Here is a 19,333-nt window from a genome sequence, read left to right as displayed (position 1 = left end):
CTACAGTACATGGGGTCGCAAAGAGTCGGACACGACTGAGCAACTTCACTTTCACTTTAAATTTCATATGTAGTAGACTTGGTAGGAACCGCGAATTTAACATTTATTGAGCTTTCCTCAACACATTTTTGCTTTTGTTGACAGTAATCAGATATACTAAAAAGCAAAAATATCAACCTGTGTGGCTTGCAAATCTGACTTTATCAGGTACTAGTTATTTTAACTTAGACAAGTCAGTCTCTGTGTTTCACTTTCTCCCGTTTCTGTGGATGATAGTTTAAACTTCGTGATACTGCTGATCATTGACTATTTTTGAGCTACCGAAATGGCTAGTTCTCATGGTTCCACCTAATACAACACTACTACCTTGGGTAAGTGTGAGGACTTAATGAGAGAATTTATGACAGCTCTCAATACAGTACTTGGCTCATAGTGAATGTCCAGTAGGTGAGATCACTTAGAAATACTGACTCTTCTCTTTCCCCCTTACAAGCCACTTCTCACAACACTGGCAAGTTCATGATGTAATTCACAGCAACATCACTGTCATGTTTTTAAAATTTACATTTATAGGGGAATTCCCTGGTGGTCTGCTGGTTAGGACTTGGCACTTTCAATGTGGGGACACGGTTCAATCCCTGGTGGAGGAACTAAGATCTTGTTGGCCATGGAGCATGGCCAAAACAACAAAAATTCACATGTGTAAACCCCTTTGGGCTTCCCCTGTAGCTCAGTGGGTAGAGTCTGCCTACAATGCAGGAGACCTGGGTTCAATCCCTGGATCCCCTGGAGAAGGAAATGGCAACCCATTCCAGTATTCTTGCCTGGAGAATCCCATGGACAGAGGAGCCTGGCAGGCTACAGTCCATGGGGTCGCACAGAATCAGGTAAGACCTAATGACTAAACCACCACCAAACTTTACTCTTCACAGCAACTCAGATAGGTGATTTGTTGAAAATCTTAGGTAGTACTAAGTTTTGGGGCCTCCATCAAAACCTAGATCCTTCATTTTCAAACTCCTTACTCTTCCATACTACAATTTATGCTACATAAAGCATATTTATTGAGGTAATTTTAATTCTTAAATGTGTATGAGCATGATTTAAATGATTTCTGTGCTTGTTCAGCTTTATTTTACAGTATATTATACTGAATGATACCCTTGCCCTGGCATCATAATTTTGGAAGAAAAAAAGCTTAATCTTCTAAATTTATTTGGTGACAAAAACAGGAAATGCAAAATCAGAAGTATTTTGCTATATACAGTTATTTTGAATGCGTGTCCTCCCCCCCAGTCTATGGAAGAGGAAAAAATGCTGACATATTCATCTTTGGGAATGGTATAAATTTTGGTTTTAGATACTTTAAAATTCTGCAAATGTGTGTAAGTATATAGTGAAGTCGCTCAATCATGTCTGACTCTTCGCGATCCCATGGACTGTAGCCTACCAGGTTGCTCCGTCCATGGGATTTTCCAGGCATGAATACTGGAGTGGGTTGCCATTTCCTTGTCCAGGAGATCTTCCTGACCCAGGCATTGAACGCAGGTCTCCTGCATTGTAGGTAGACACTTTACCGTCTGAGCCACCAGGGATAAAGAGTCACTAATATTGACTGCCCTTCTTTCATTCTCCTTGACTTTTCCAGGATCTGATACTACTGTCCAGGCTCTCCTTTAAAAACTACTCTCCTCGCTTGGCTTGAAATAAACTACACTACTTGTGAGAGTTTCCTCGCCATATTTGATCACAGAACACTTTTAAAAATTATAATGTGTTGTTGGAAGTCCAACAGAGGCTCGTGAGCTGTAAATGTTTATGTTAAAGCAGACAGCAAAAATGGTCTCACAAATAAATTATTGTAGGAAGTGATTACATTTTTCATTCATGGTCTGCTTTTGTTTTATGTAAGAACAAACAAAATATGAAAATTAAATTTATTTCACCTTATTAAGAGACCACTTGGTACATTTTATGCTTAATCAGTTAAAACTGATTTAAATTCTTGAATTTTAATTCCCAAAATTAATGTTACCACATTCAGGAGTAACTAGCTTGGTCATGGCCACTTTACACTTGATCTTAGCCAAAAGGCCGAGAAACAATCATGGCCACTTTAGGAGTGAAGGTTTTTAAAAGGATTTCTCAGACCCGGGCTCAGTGGTAAAGAATCTGCCAGCCAGTGCAGGAGATATAGGTTTGATCCCTCATTTGAGAAGGTTGCGCATGCCGCAAAGCAACTAAGCAGGTGTACCACAACTATTGAGCCTGTGCTCTAGAACCCAGGAGCCGCAACTGCTGAACGTCCCTCTGTGCCCTTAAGCCCATGCTTAGCAACAAGAGAAGCCACCGAAATGAGAAGCCTGTGCACTGCAACCAGAGAAAAGCCCACGCAGCAATGAAGACCCAGCATAGCCAAAAATAAATACAACAAAGTATAAAAAGATTTCTCTAGGATATTTCTGAAACTCAGATCGTTTGGGGATAATACAACTGTCACTGTCACACAATTTGGAAGAACAGACTGGTGGCTTGGAATAGAAAGAACATGAGTAAGTACAGAGCAGTGGAAACATCCACAGCATTTTTTGAAAATAGGAAAGAGAGGTGCCCACTTTGAGTAGGAGCACCCCTTAGAGGTGAAGGCAGTGAGAGTGTGATTAATGGAAGACCATTATCAGCAAGCTGGAGTTTTTGGATTTGGGTTAGGAAGACTTTGACCTTGAGTAAAACAAAGTCTTGACTCCAGGAAATAAATAAGAAAAAAAAAAATCTATATTTAAAGTAAAATTAATTTACTCAACAGGTATTTCTTACATGTCTAATACTTGTCAGATGCTGGACTAGGCAGTATAGATTTAGGGTGAGCAAAGTGTTACTTTATCCCTGTCCCCACATAATTTACAATCCAGTAGAGGAGGCCACTTTAGTCATATAAGTAAATGTAAAATTCTACTGTGGCTGTTACTATGAAGAAGGGGTACAAATATTATAAATCTACAAGTGGTATATAAAATTGTAGTGGGAATGATTCAATGCCAAGAGACCAGTTCGAAGACTGGTAGTCACCTAGACATAGGTTAGTGTAAACTTGGCCCACAGTGAATGAAGGCTGTGAAGATGCATTGAAACAGATTAGATGTGGGACTTCCCTGGTGGTTCAATGATTAAGACTCCGAGTTTCCAATGCAGGGGACGTGGTTTCAATCCCTGGTAGGGGAACTACATGCCTGTGGTGCGGGCAAAAACAAAAACCAACCAACCAACCAAAAAAAAACAAATAGATTTGCCTTCATTTGCCCTAGTTACTGGAGAGAAATTAGGTTGCCTTGGTGGGGTTAGAAAAACTGATAAGATTTACTTAAAGTAAGCAAAAGAGAAAATGGGGCTCAGAGAAAAGTGAGAGAACCGAAACGTATCAATTAGCCTTTAATGTTGTTTTTCGATATCAATAAAGTGGAAGAAAGTGAAAGTGTTAGTTGATCTGTTGTGTCCAACTCTTTGTGATCCCGTGGACTGTATCTCACCAGGCTTCTCTGTCCAAGGGATTCTCTAGGCACGAATACTGGAGTGGGTTGCCATTTCCTTTTCCAGGGGATCTTCCTGATCCACAGATTGAACTTGGGTCTCCTGCATTGCAGGCAGATTCTTTACCGTCCAAGCCACCAGGGAAGCCTTATCCATATTGATAAGAAAAACTGATGAAATCCTAACACCATCTGCATCTCATTTATCACATCCAGTGTTTGAGTGTGTGCAGTGGGCTGAAGTCAGTTTGTGATAATTATCTATTACTTAGCAGATTGGGAATTATAGACGGGGATCCTCAGGAATGATCTATTTGCTCATGTAGACAGTATTCCTGTTAGTACAAATCAAGTGTCTGGCATGTGGTAGCTCAATAAATATTTGCTGACTGAATGAGTGAATGAATGAAAGAATGCCATTTCTGATGATTTGTTTCATACCTGGGATGAGTATTTGCATATTGGTTATTCTCTGAGGTCACAATCATCCAGATGAATCATCTTCATTCTGCCGATGCTGAACTATTACTGTAGCATCTGGAACTTAAGGGAAACAAAAGGCCCCGACGATCCCTTCTTCTCCATCCTCCCACCCTGGCCTCACTTCCCCCTGCCTCATAACACTGCTGTGGAGTCCAGGCAAAGGAAGGGAAAGCAGCCCTTTCTAAGAGAGCAGGCAGGGAGGGTGATTTCAAATGGGTTACGTCTGTTAGGAAAAGGGAAGTAGAATCAGTCATTCACAGGCCTTAGCACACACAGGACCACAACATTCCAGGAAAATAAGTGGCATAAATAGCATTTATTTAATAATTCAGGAAATCTTATTGAATACTTCATGTGTCATCTAAGAACTTTTCTAAGAGATTTGGACTGGCTCTTCAAGATAGACATGTTCCTTAATTTTAGTACACAGATAAACAAAATTAGACTTTAAAATGATTTCAAATAATATTTAAGGCTATGAAGAAAATAAAAGGAGATTGTGATGGAGTGTAAGGGAAATTGGCAATCTTTATAACAATGCCTACAGTCTATTCATTGTTAAGCCCAAGCCCTGTGCACTTGAGTTGTACCATTATAGCTTCAGCTTTTATATTTTTCCAATACTGGGAAGAGGATATCTAGGGTTGAGTTACTTCTACCAAGAAGAGTGAGCAGATTTTTAATAAGTCTGTGTAGAGTTATTTTTCAGAAGGTCAGAAGGCAGCACTTTGCTGAGAGTCCTTCTGGTTTTCAGGTAGGCCTGTTTCACCTCCGTAAAGCAGGTCAGACCCATTCTCCGGATACCAGACAACTTGGCAAGAATTCTGGACAGCAGGCTCCTGAAATTCCAATATTTCACCCTGAGTAGGACACAACACCCACAGACCACCATGGTAAAATGACCAACCATCTTCTAGAAAATCCAAGCATGATGTTATCTAAAAATGAAGTTTAAATGAAATTCTGGGCTTTGGAGTCATTCAGAACTAGGTTTAGCTTCCTGTTCTATCTCTTCCTTTTTTAAGGGATGGACTCTAGAGCAAGACTGCCTGGGTCAGAATCTCAGTTCCACCTCTTAGTGGCCATTTGCACTTGGCCAAGTGACTTAACATTCTGTATCTTGATTTCTTCTTCTGTAAAATGGGTATAATTATAGTATTCTTGCTCATGTTGGTGCTATGAGAATTAAAATGAGTCAAAACCCTTAAATCTCTTAGAATAGTGTCTGAAACATGTTCAATAAATGTTAGTTATATATGTGTTTTTGTGTGTTTAACATAAATGTGAATACACTATTATTTTTATGCAATTTATTTAAATTTAATTACATATTACATGTATAATTTAATTATATATACACATATATGTATGTAGGTCAATACATAGATTTCTATTTCTTTTATATTTTAGAAACCTAGTATTATATTATATAAATATACTATAATTTATTTATTCTCAGTAGTGATGACCAGGTAGGTTGTTTTCGGGTTTTTGGTAGAATAAACAATGTGGCCATAGGCCTTCTTAGTACTTGCCTCTTTATATATTGGGGGACATTTTTCCTGTATGATAACCAAGTGTAGTATTGTTGTCCTGAAGGTGTATATATTTTCTACTTTAATAGCTACCACTGAACTAATTTATACTCAAATCTAAATCGCATAAGACTACTCATTTCCTCCCACAATTCTCAATACTAGGTATTATCAGTCTTTTCAACTTTTGCCAATTGAGTAATAAATGGTATCCCATTATTCCTTGATTATAAAGAATACTTTTAAGATTTTTGTTGTTTTATGATATACTGTGATCATACTCCATACAAGTTTGCACCCCAAGAAAAAGAAATGCAAAAGGCAAAATGGCTGTCTGAGGAGGCCTTACAAATAGCTGAGACAAGAAGAGAAGTGAAAGGCAAAGGAGAAAAGGAAAGATAAACACACCTGAATGCAGAGTTCCAAAGAATAGAAAGGAGAGATAAGAAAGCCTTCCTAAGTGAACAATGCAAAGAAATAGAGGAAAACAATAGAATGGGAAAGAGTAGAGATCTCTCCAAGAAAAGTAGAGATACTAAGGGACCATTTCGTGCAAAGATGGGCACAGTAAAGGACAGAAACGGTATGGACCTAACAGAAGCAGAAGATATTAAGAAGAAGTGGCAAGAATACACAGAAGAACTGTACAAAAAAAAAATCTCCATGACCCAGATAACCACAATGGTGTGATCACTCATCTAGAGCCAGACATCTTGGAGTGCGGAGTCAAGTGGGCCTTAGGAAGCATCATTATGAACAAAGCTAGTGGTGGTGATGGAATTCCAGCTGAGCTATTTCAAATCCTAAAAGATGATGCTGGTGTCATGCTGCACTCAGTATGCCAGCAAATATGGAAGACTCTGCAGTGGCCACAGGACTGGAAAAGGCCAGCCCCAGCAGGATCCAGGGGAACCCTCAGGATGAATGGCGTCGGCGAATGAGATAGAGAGTGAGACAAAGCTCGGGGCTGAGTCTGAAGTTTATTTTTGTACTGCCCCTTTATACCCTTAACATCTTTGGGGGAAGTGCATATTGCTTACACACAGGTCATCTCAAAACATTACAGCAACTTGACCTTCAACAGAAACTGGATGTCACCCACATATTTTTTCGTTCACAAGAGTCTTTCTTATCATTTGGCCTTCAGGCCTGCTAACATTTTATGGCTTGCACCTGGTGTGACTTAAGCAACTTCAGTAGCCGACCCTGTTTTTCTTATAATTAATCTATTTTCTTTCTAATAAGCGTCATCTCTATGGGAACTAGATAGGATTACATTTTTACAGAACAGAAATGCGAAGGACTGTAGAAACAGCAGATATGGCACAAAACAGGCTCTTAGTCTAAAAGTTAACCACCTGCAAGAAGTCGCCAGCTAATCTCTATCTAAAGTATTTTCTATTAGGCACATTTGTGGCTATCATATTTGTGGAGCTTTTCTCACCCCGCGGAGGGACCTATGTTTAATAGTTTTTGTTAGCATACTGTGCTTAGGATGTTTAGAACAATCATGAGCATTTTTTGCAATGAGAGCACATATTTATCAAACAAGCCAGAATGCCAGCAAAAGGGTTTGAATTGAAGCATTTCCTTCATCTCTGGCCCCTTCATAGGGTACCAGCGTCCAGAAGATTTATTAATTAGGGTTTTAAGTTGGTCCTCATTCAGTGAAAGAGGAGCAGGAGAGCTCTAGGCAGGCAACACAAGAATCTGCAACAGGGCAAGCAAGAACAACAGCAGAAAAAGGGGGGAGGATACAGGGTGGGGTAGAGGCCGAGGCCAACCTGGAGGGTCCCTTATCCTAGACGGCCTTGCCTGTCAGGTTTTTTCCTCATGACCTCGTCATGGATGGGGTCCCGGACGGCCTTGCCTGCCCGGTATTTTCTTCATGACCTCGTCACGGACGGGACCCCCCATAACGGCTCCCGGCAGGTCAGTTTTCATTCCAATCCCAAAGAAAAGCAATGCCAAAGAACGTTCAAGTTACCACACAATTGCACTCATCTCACATGCTAACAAAGTAATGCTCAAAATTCTCCAAGCTAGGCCTCAATAGTACATGAACCAAGAACTTCCAGATGTTCAAGCTGGATTTAGAAAAGGCAGAGGAAATGAAAAGTGAAAGTCACTCAGTCCTGTTCGACTTTTTGCAACTCCATGGACTGTCCATGGAATTCTCCAGGCCAGAATACTGAAGTGGGTAGCCTTTCCCTTCTCCAAGGGATCTTCCCAACCCAGGGATTGAACCCAGGTCTCCCAAATTGCAGGCAGGTTCTTTACCAGCTGAGCCACAAGGGAAGCCATCAGAGATCAAATTGCCAACATCTGCTGAATCATAGAAAAATCAAGGAAATTCCAGAAAAACATCTACTTCTGCTTCATTGGCTATGCTAAAGCATTTGACTGTGTGAATCACAACAAACTGTGGATAATTCTTAAAGAGATGGGAACACCAGACCATCTTACCTGCCTCCTGAGAAATCTGTATGCAGGTCAAGAAGCAACAGTTAGAACTGGACATGGAACTACGGACTGGTTCCAAATTGGGAAAGGAGTATGTCAAGGCTGTATATTGTCACCCTGCTTATTTAACTTATATGCAGAGTCCGTCATGAGACATGCCAGGCTGGATGAAGCACAAGCTGGAATCAAGATTGCTGGGAGAAATATCAATAACCTCAGATATACAGATGACACCACCCTTATGGCAGAAAGCAAAAAGGAACTAAAGAGCCTCTTGATGAAGGTGAAAGAAGAGAGTGAGAAAGTTGACTTAAAAGTCAGCATTAAAAAAACAAAGATCATGACATCTGACCCCATCTCTTCATGGCAAATAGATGGGGAAACAATGGAAATAGTGACAGACTTTTTTTCCTTGGGCTCCAAAATCACTGCAGACAGTGACTGCAACCATTAAATGAAAAGATGGCTGCTCCTTGGAGGAAAAGCTATAACAAACCTAGACAGTGTATTAAAAAGCAGAGACATTACTTTGCCGTGAAGGTCTGTTTAGTCAAGGCTATGGTTTTTCCAGTAGTCATGTATGGATGTGAGAGTTAGACCATAAAGAAGGCTGAACACTGAAGAAATGATGCTTTTGAACTGTGGTATTGGAGAAGTCTCTTGAGAGTCCCTTGGACAGCAAGGAGATCAAACCAGTCAATCCTAAAGGAAATCAATCCTGAATATTCATTAGAAGGACTGATGCTGAAAAGCTGAAGCTTCAATACTTTGGCCACCTGAAACGAATAGCTGACTCATTAGAAAAGACCCTGATGCTGGGAAAGATTGAAGGTAGGAAGAGAAGGGGTTGACAGAGGATGAGATGGTTGGATGGCATCACCAACTCAATGGACATGAGTATGAGCAAGCTCCAGGAGTTGGTAAAGGACAGGGAAGCCTGGAGTGCTGCAGTCCATGGGGTCCAAAGATTGGACATGACTGAGCAACTGAACAACAACAACTTCTTGAGACAAACAAGCTTTTAACAAGAAGTGATGTAGACAGTTAAAAAAAAAATCCACAAGTCAAGTTTCTTCTCTCTTGGTTCCTGTTTCCATAGCAATTCCAATAGAGCGTGTTAGATAACACTGCATACCTCTTCATAAAGCATTGGAAACTGCCATCCAGTTACTGACTTGGCAGTTTGCCCATGGGACACAGACCACAGTGCCTCACAGCTATAGGAATTCAGTGCTACCTTATTTGATAATATGTTTGTGGTGAAAATCTTAAATTGCAACTCAATCCCCAAATTCCTTCTAGGGTGCTTTCCTGTATGATACAGCCTGCAAGGTCTTTCACTAATTAATTCTCAGAATCCCTTACACGCTCTTGTTCTAGGTACAAATTCGATTATATAAATTCCATGTACTGGGTTTGGATTTCAAAGTAGAAGTTCAATGGAGGGCATCTTTTTGCATCATCAGCTGTTGAATTTTGCTGCAGCCATGGTCTGATGTCCTACCCCCAGCTTTGCAGATGTCATGGAGGCAGTTAGAACCACTTTCTGATCCCTGGATTACATCAATGATGATTCCATGGCAACCTCCTGGTTGCTCATCCTTCTTATTGTGTCCTAGGGGAAGCTCTCCTGAAGGGACAAGTTGAACAGTGTCACTGTGGGCATTATTTCTAGAGACCTGGTCCAGAGTTTGTTTGTATAACCTTCAATTATTTCCTGAATTAAATATTATCTTCTGCTTTAACAGAGTAGTTTCTGTTTATCCCAATTGAACCCTGACTGATACCATTTCTGTTCCTATAATTTCATTTAAAATATGTTACTACTATGGGAAAAAAGTACTGTTATATTTAAGATGAAATATACATTTCTTCCCATCTCTAGCAAACACATATCACTCTATAATTTTTAAGTATACATTGATACAAATGTTTATACATTTGGGCAAAGTGCTAACTTTAGTTTGCAATTATACCCACAAAATCACACTCATGAGTATGATATACATATTTTAAAATTATTACATGAAAATAGAACAGTTCTAGGAAGATTAAAAACAGGGAAAAACTAAATTCTGGTATGCATTTCTGAGGATGATATTCACTGATAGATGAATAATAGACAATGCTAACCAGAGAAGCATATACAGGAATGGTTAGGAGAGCAGGAAAGCTGCATCAGATGACGTTAGTTCAAACATTTGCTCTGACACTTGCCAGAAGCATGTGTTTGTGTAAGCTTTTTACTCTCTTGAAGCCTCTGTTTTCTCATCTATAAAATGGGGTGGGGGTAATCCTAGCACCCAACTCATGCAGTTGTTAAGCAAATGAGAGAATAATATGAAATTCTTAGCATAATGTTTTGGCATGTGTAGCTCAATAAATGTTATCTATCATACAAATAAGTTACTTTTTTTTGGCATGGTTTACTTAGAAAATACGAGACTATTGGGACAAGGATTCTAAGAGTTTCTGGCAAAGATACTGTACTTATTGGTTTCTAGTTATAGTTATTTCTATGTATCATTTTATATTCTCTGTGATGTGTTGACTACCTTCTTCAAAGAATCATCCAAAATCCCTGAGGAAATACTCCATGATGAAAGAAACAAACTTTAAACGTCTTTGAAACTTGCTAATACTTGCTAACTCTGTACAAGTTATATTTGAAATCTGACTAGTGTTGAGCCAACTTTGGGCTTTCATTAAATTGTGGCTTATTGGTTTGGGGATTGGTGGTCATTCGCAGCAAGTCCAAGCATCAGTGCGTGGTGAAATGTGGAAACCTAGATTCTGTCTTAAGTGTTCTCAATGATGCCTCCAGCCCAAGATAAGCATGTTTGTCATTAAATGACAAATTACTACTAAGAAACTGAAGGGCTTGGAGAAAACTCTGCACTGCTGGGGAATCAGGTGCCCAGGGAGCAAGGCAGCAGGGCCATGGAGCGAGTAAGCCCATGTGCCGCAGCTGTTGAGCCCTCACTCTAGAGCCTGTGAGCCACGACTACTGAGCCAACACGCTGCAGCTACTGAAGCCCATGTGCCCTAGAGCCTGTGCTCTAAGACAAGAGAAACCACAGCGATAAAAAGAACACACGCTGAGATGAAGAGTAGTCCCTGCTTGTCACAACTAGAAAAAAGCCTAGGCAGCAATGAAGACCCAGCACAGCCAAAAGCAGATAAACAAATACTTTAAAAAAGAAATTCTACCAGTATAAATCATCATGTTAATAGTTTTAAATTGAAAATCAGATACTTATTTTGTAAATACTGAAAATACGTTTAATAAAATTTAAAAACACATAAAAAAAGAAGAGACTGAGTTAAGATATTCATATTACACTATTTGTGTGTGTGCATCTGTATGCTCAGTATAGTCTGATTGTTTGCGACCCAGTGGACTGTAGCCCGCCAGGCTTCTTCTGTTCATGGGATTATCCAGCTAAGAATACTGAAGTGGGTTGCTGTTTCCTCCCCCAGGGGGTCTTCCTGAGCTAAGGATAGAACCCAAGTGTCCTGTGGCTCCTGCATTGGCAGTAGGATTCTTTTCCACTGAGCCACCTGGAAGTCCCAACACTATTTGGGACTGTCAAATACCATTATATAGTAGAAATCAAAGACTGGCAGGTTTAGGGGATGAGAACAGGAAATCTGCCTTTTAATTTATTTATTTTGATTGTCATTTTCTTTTTTTTTTCTTTTCATTTATTTTTATTAGTTGGAGGCTAATTACTTTACAATATTGTAGTGGTTTTTGCCATACATTGACATGAATCAGCCATGGATTTACATGTGTTCCCCATCCTGATCCCCCCTCCCACCTCCCTCTCCATCCCATCCCTCTGGGTCTTCCCAGTGCACCAGCCCTGAGAACTTGTCTCATGCATCCAATCTGGGCTGGTGGTCTGTTTCACCCTTGGTAGTATACTTGTTTCAATGCTATTCTCTCTGAACATCCCACCCTCGCCTTCTCCCACTGAGTCCCAAAGTCTTTTCTGTACATCTGTGTCTCTTTTTCTGTTTTGCATATAGGGTTATCATTACCATCTTTTAAAATTCCATATATATGCATTAGTATACTGTATTGGTCTTTATCTTTCTGGCTTACTTCACTCTGTATAATGGGCTCCAGTTTCATCCATCTCATTAGAACTGATTCAAATTCTTTTTAAAAATTCTTTTTAATGGCTGAGTAATATTCCCTGGTGTATATGTACCACAGCTTCCTTATCCATTCATCTGCTGAGGGACATCTAGGTTGCTTCCATGTCCTGGCAATTATAAACAGTGCTGCGATGAACACTGGGTTGCGCGTGTCTCTTTCAGATCTGGTTTCCTCAGTGTGTATGCCCAGAAGTGGGATTGCTGGGTCATATGGAAGTTCTATTACCAGTTTTTTAAGAAATCTCCACACTGTTCTCCATAGCAGCTGTACTAGTTTGCATTCCCACCAACAGTGTAAGAGGGTTCCCTTTTCTCCACACCCTCTCCAGCATTTATTGCTTGTAGACTTTTGGATAGCAGCCATCCTGACTGGTGTGTAATGGTACCTCATTGTGGTTTTGATTTGCATTTCTCTGATAATGAGTGATGCTGAGCATCTTTTCATGTGTTTGTTAGCCATCTGTGTGTCTTCTTTGGAGAAATGTCTGTTTAGTTCTTTGGCCCATTTTTTGATTGGGTCATTTATTTTCCTGGAATTGAGCTGCAGGAGGTGCTTGTATATTTCTCAGATTAATCCTTTGTCTGTTGCTTTGTTTGCTATTATTTTCCCAATCTGAGGGCTGTCTTTTCACCTTGCTTATAGTTTCCTTTGTTGTGCAAAAGCTTTTAAGTTTAATTAGGTCCCATTTGTTTATTTTTGCTTTTATTTCCAATATTCTGGGAGGTGGATCATAGAGGATCCTGCTGTGATTTATGTCAGAGAGTGTTTTGCCTATGTTCTCTAGGAGTTTTATAGTTTCTGGTCTTACATTTAGATCTTTAATCCATTTTGAGTTTATTTTTGTGTATGGTGTTAGAAGGTGTTCTAGTTTCATTCTTTTACAAGTGGTTAACCAGTTTTCCCAGCACCACTTGTTAAAGAGGTTGTCTTTTTTCCATTGTATATCCTTGCCTCCTTTGTCGAAGATAAGGTGTCCGTAGGTACATGGATTTATCTCTGGCCTTTCTATTCTGTTCCATTGATCTATATTTCTGTCTTTGTGCCAGTACCATACTGTCTTGATGACTGTGGCTTTGTAGCAGAGCCTGAAGTCAGGCAGATTGATTCCTCCAGTTCCATTCTTCTTTCTCAAGATTGCTTTGGCTATTCGAGGTTTTTTGTATTTCCATACAAATTGTGAAATTATTTGTTCTAGTTCTGTGAAAAATATCGTTGGTAGCTTGATAGGGGTTGCATTGAATCTATAGATTGCTTTGGGTAGTATAGCCATTTTCACAATATTGAGTCTTCCAATCCATGAACACGGTATATTTCTCCATCTATTTGTGTCCTCTTTGATTTCTTTCATCAGTGTTTTATAGTTTTCTATATATAGGTCTTTCATTTCTTTAGGTAGATATACTCCTAAGTATTTTATTCTTTTTGTTGCAATGATGAATGGTATTGTTTCCTTAATTTCTCTTTCTGTTTTCTCATTGTTAGCATATAGGAATGCAAGGGAAGGAAATCTGCCTTTTAAACAAGCCTTCCAGGTGTCTCCTATGGTCACTACAACTTGAAAACCATTGGACTTGTATATGTATCTTTTTTTGACATCTGACTGCAGATACAATTCAATTTGTTAAGGGATCCTAAATTATTTTGTCTTTAAATTGTCTTTAAAAATATTTTTTCATTATAATTAGAATGTATTTTAGCACAGAACATTTATAATATGCAGAAAAGTAGAAAAAATAATTTATACTACTCAAACATATCTACATTGGTTTTTAAACACATATTTTTACATGACTATTACTCATTTCGTCTCAACAAATATATCTTTTTTCACCTTAACATCATAGCAAACATTCTCCAGTGTTATTAAAATTATTTTAAAGCATTGTTAGCATCTTAACCTACATTTCTTATGATAAAATTAATACCTGTTTATTATAAAAGATTAAAATATACAAAGAAAAAAGGAATAAAATCCATAATCTTACCACCCCAAATCACCATTACTATATGTCACTGGCTAGATGTTTTTTGCATATTTATATATCTTCATTTTTAAAACATGATCATACTGTTTGAATTGTTTTATAATCTATTTCTATTTACTATATTGTGAATATTTTTATGTTAACAAATATGCACAACATAAAATGTATTATATATATTCCTGACAATGCTGGTTAGTAGCATTTCTTTTATTATCTCCATTTAAAAAATGGTCTCCTAAATTCTGCTTTCTCGTGTAATTCTATGTCCTGTTAACATCCCTTATTTTTGGGATTAGGACTATTTCTAATTTTTTGCTATTACAAACTACTTTATATTGAATATTCTTGTGATACATTGTTAGGCTGTTGTACTGTTAAATATGTAGAATAGTTTTCTAAAAGTAAGATTGCAAATCATAGGAGTATATATTATAAATGTTGATATAAAGGATGATACCAATTTACAGTCTCACCAAAAGAGTACCGAGGGATCATCGTCACTCATGTTAGATGTTGTCAATTTGTAATTGCCAATCTGATAAGCCACAAATTATATATTTTTTAAGAGTTGTATTTTTCCATATGAATAATGTTGCTTGCTCTTTCACATACTAATTGGTCATTTGTCCATGTTTTTCCAGTAATGGCCTGTTGATACCTGCTGTCTTAGACCATTTGGGCTGTTGGAATTAGTTATTATGACAGAAGTTTATTTCTCACAGTTCTGGAAACTAGGAAGTCCAAGATCAAGGCACTGGCAGATTTAGGATCTGCTTCCTAGTTGTAGATACCCTCTTGTCCCTGTGTTCTCACATGGCAGAGGGGCAAGAGCACTCCCAGGGGGTGTCTTTTATAAAGGTGGAGCCCCAAAGCCCCACCTCCTAATACCATCACATTGGGATTAGATTTCATCATATGAATTGGGTTTGGGGACACAAGCATTCAGTCTATGGCACTTGCCATCATCAAATATTGATTATCCACCCTCCCACTGCAGTGGAGTCTATTTACACAACCAATTAAGGTTAGGCTTTGCCATCTGACTTGCTAACAAAATGTTAGCAGGAGATACGTGACTAAAGGTCTAAACTGTGCTTGGGTGGTGGGAAATGCTTGTTGGTCTTCTGCCATTTCTTCGAGAAGAACACGCTCTGGCCAGCCTGCTGCCAGAAGCATGAGAAATAAAAGGCACGCGCCTGGACTCTGCCTGGACTCAGCCCAGTGCCCAGACAACCTAAGTTGACCTGCTTGTCATAAGTGAGAATAAACGTCTTTTTACACCACTGTATTCTGGGCCTCTTTATTATTAATCATTTCTGTGGCAATAGCTAACCTAGAAGGGCTTCCCAGGTGGTTCCAGCAGCAAAGAACCTGCCTGCCAATGCAGGAGACCTAAGAGATGCAGGTTTGATCCCTGGGAAGATCCCCTGGAGGAGGAAATGGCAACCTACTACACTATTCCTGCCCAGAGAATTCCATGGACAGGGCAGCCTGGTAGGCTACAGTCCATAGGATCGCAGAGAGTCAGATTATGACTGAAGCGACGTCACACATAGCACACACAGCTAACCTAGACATTGCCCTAGCTACTTTCCCCACTGTTTTATTTTCTTACTGATTTGTAAGAACTATGGACACAACTGCTTTGCTAGTATGATGTCACATATAATTTTCCCTTTGGGCATTTTCTCTTTAGTATTGGTTACTGTGCTTGTTGATTTACTGAAGATTTTTACTTTTTTCTAATAGACAAATCTGGCATTCTTTTCCTTTATGGTCTCAGCCTTTGGTATTATCCTTAGAAAGGCCTTTCAAGATAACATAAATATCTCCCTCTGTTTTCTTCTAGTACTTTTCTTGCTCTGGTTTTTATACTAAATCTTTAGTGCATTTATAATTTATTTTGATAAATGATATGAAATAGGTATCATCTAATTCATACACATATTTGGATCTGGTTTTTTAAAATTGAGATAAAATTGAATTTCAAGTGTACAATATAATGATTCAGTGTTTGTATATAGTGTGAAATGATCATTACAATAAGTCTAGTTAATGTTTGTCACCATCAGTTCAGTTCAGTTCAGCCACTCAGTCGTGTCCGACTCTTTGCAACCCAATGGATTGCAGCATGCCAGGCCTCCCTGTTCATCACCAGCTCCTGGAGTTTGCTCAAACTCGTGTCCATTGAGTCGGTGATGCCATCCAACCATCTCATCCTCTATCATCCCCTTCTCCTCTCACCTTCAATCTTTCCTAGCATCAGGGTCTTTTCAAATGAGTCAGCTCTTTGCATCAGGTGGCCAAAGTATTGGAGTTTCAGCTTCAACATCAGTCCTTCCAATGAATATTCAGGACTGATTTCCTTCAGGATTCACTGGTTGGATCTCCTTGCAGTCCAAGGGACTCTCAAGAGTCTTCTCCGACACCACAGTTCAAAACATTAATTCTTCAGTGCTCAGCTTCCTTTATAGTCCAACTCTCACATCCATACATGACTACTGGAAACACCATAGCTTTGACTAGATGGACCTTTATTGGCAAAGTAATGTCTCTGCTTTATAATACACTGTCTAAGTTGATCATAGCTTTTCTTCCAAGGAGTGTCTTTTTATTTCATGACTTCAGTCACCATCTGCAGTGATTTTGGAGCCCCAAAAAATAGAGTCTGTCACTGTTTCCACTGTTTCTCCATCTATTGCCATAAAGTGATGAGACCAAATGCCATAATCTTAGTTTTCTGAGTGTTGAGTTTTAAGCCAACTTTTTCACTCTCCTCTTTCACTTTCATCAAGAGGCTCTTTAGTTCTTCTTCACTTTCTGCCATAAGGGTGGTGTTATCTGCATATCTGAGGTTATTGATATTTCTCCCAGCAATCTTGATTCCAGCTTGTGCTTCCTCCAGCCTAGTGTTTTCTCATGATGTACTCTGCATATAAGTTAAATAAGCAGAGTGACAATATACAGCCTTGACATACTCCTTTTCCTATTTGGAACCAGTCTGTTCCATGTCCAGTTCTAACTGTTGCTTCTTGACCTGCATACAGGTTTCTCAAGAGGCAGGTCAGGTGGTCTGGTATTCCCATCTCTTTCAGAATTTTCCATAGTTTATTGTGATCCACACAGTCAAAGGCTTTGGCATAATCAATAAAACAGAAATAAATGTTTTTCTGGAACTCTCTTGCTTTTTCAGTGATCCAGCGGATGTTGGCAATTTGATCTCTGGTTCCTCTGCCTTTTCTAAAACCAGGTTGAACATCTGGAAGTTCACGGTTCACGTATTGTTGAAGCCTGGCTTGGAGAATTTTGAGCATTACTTTGCTAGCATGTGAGATGAATGCAATTGTGCAGTAGTTTGAGCATTCTTTGGGATTGCCTTTCTTGGGGATTGGAATGAAAACTGACCTTTTGCAGTCCTGTGGCCACTGCTGAGTTTTCCAAATTTGCTGACATATTGAGTGCAGCACTTTCACAGCATCATCTTTTAGGATTTTAAATAGCTAAGCTGGAATTCCATCATCTCCACTAGCTTTGTTCGTAGTGATGCTTTCCAAGGCCCACTTGACTTTACATTCCAGGATGTCTGACCCTAGGTGAGTGATCACACCATCGTGATTATCTGGGTCGTGAAGATCTTTTTTGTACAGTTCTTCTATGTATTCTTGCCATCTCTTCTTAATATCTTCTGCTTCTGTTAGGTCCCTATAATTTCTGTCCTTTATTGAGCCCATCTTTGCATGAAATATTCCCTTGGTATCTCTACTTTTCTTGAAGAGATCTCTAGTCTTTCCCATCCTATTGTTTTCCTCTGTTTCTTTGCACTGATCACTGAGGAAGGTTTTCTTCTCTCTCCTTGCTATTCTTTGGAACTCTGCATTCAAATGGGTATATCTTTCCTTTTCTCCCTTGCTTTTCCCTTCTCTTCTTTTCACAGCTATTTGTAAGGCCTTCTCAGACAGCCATTTTGCTTTTTTGCATTTCTTTTTCTTTGGGATGGTCTGTCACCATAAATAATTATAATTTTTTCAATGAGGACTTTTAAGATCTAGTGTTTTTATCAACTTTCAAATATGCAATGTAGTATTATTAATGATAGCTTACGGTGAACAGTGTTGCATTCTTGACCTCCAAAGAAGATTTAGGTTTGGGACCAGGAACCAGGCTTGATCACTCAAGAGCTTTTGTGTAGCAGAGTTTTATTAAAGTATGAAAAGGGACAGGGGAAGCTTCTGACATAAACATCAGAAGGGGGATGGAGAGTGCCCCCCTGATAGTCTTTAGCAAGGGAGTTATATATTTTTTAATTAGTTATTACAATAAATCAAAAGAATGTCTCAAGGTTGTAAAGATCTTACCAGACCCACTCCCATAATTTACATTTTAAGATAACAGGATTAGCCAGAGGTTTTCAGGAAGGAGAAATTGTCCTCAAGCAGGACACATTGTTGTTATATAATCCTTGGTACAGAGTTTAAACTGAGTTGTTTGTTGTGTAATCATCAGTTCAGTTCAGTTCAGTGGCTCAGTCGTGTCTTTGTGACCCCATGGACTGCAGCACGCCAGGCCTCCCTGTCCATTACCAACTCCTGGAGTTTACTCAAACTCATGCCCATTGAGTTGGTGATGCCATCCAACCATCTCATCCTCTGTTGTAATCATCACTTTAAAGAAAAGAATGTTTTATGTGACTAAGACTAAGGAGTGTAGAGAAAAAGAAAATGTTTGTCCTTTCCTCTTCCTTGAGAATTCCATACCCCTATCTCCTCCTAGGAAGGACTGATGCTGAAGCTGAAACTCCAGTACTTTGGCCACCTCATGTGAAGAGTTGACTCGTTGGAAAAGACCCTGATGCTGGGACAGATTGGGGGCAGGAGGAGAAGGGGATGACAGAGGATGAGATGGTTGGATGGCATCACTGACTCAATGGACATGGGTTTCAGTAGACTCCGGGAGTTGGTGATGGACAGGGAGGCCTGGCGTGCTGCGATTCATGGGGTCGCAAAGAGTCGGACACGACTGAGCAAGTGAACTGAACTGAACTGACTGATCTCCTCCTTGAGAGTTTCAGACCCTTATTTCCTCCTTGAGAGCCCAAGACCCAAGACTGGAAGTGTGTATCTCTTAACCCCCTTCTCCCATTTCACTTATTCCCCAACCCCTGCCTCTGGCAACATG

This window comes from Dama dama, chromosome 20 (genome assembly GCF_033118175.1).
Source record: "Dama dama isolate Ldn47 chromosome 20, ASM3311817v1, whole genome shotgun sequence".
Taxonomy (NCBI): domain Eukaryota; kingdom Metazoa; phylum Chordata; class Mammalia; order Artiodactyla; family Cervidae; genus Dama; species Dama dama.
This window is presented reverse-complemented; position numbering follows the sequence as displayed.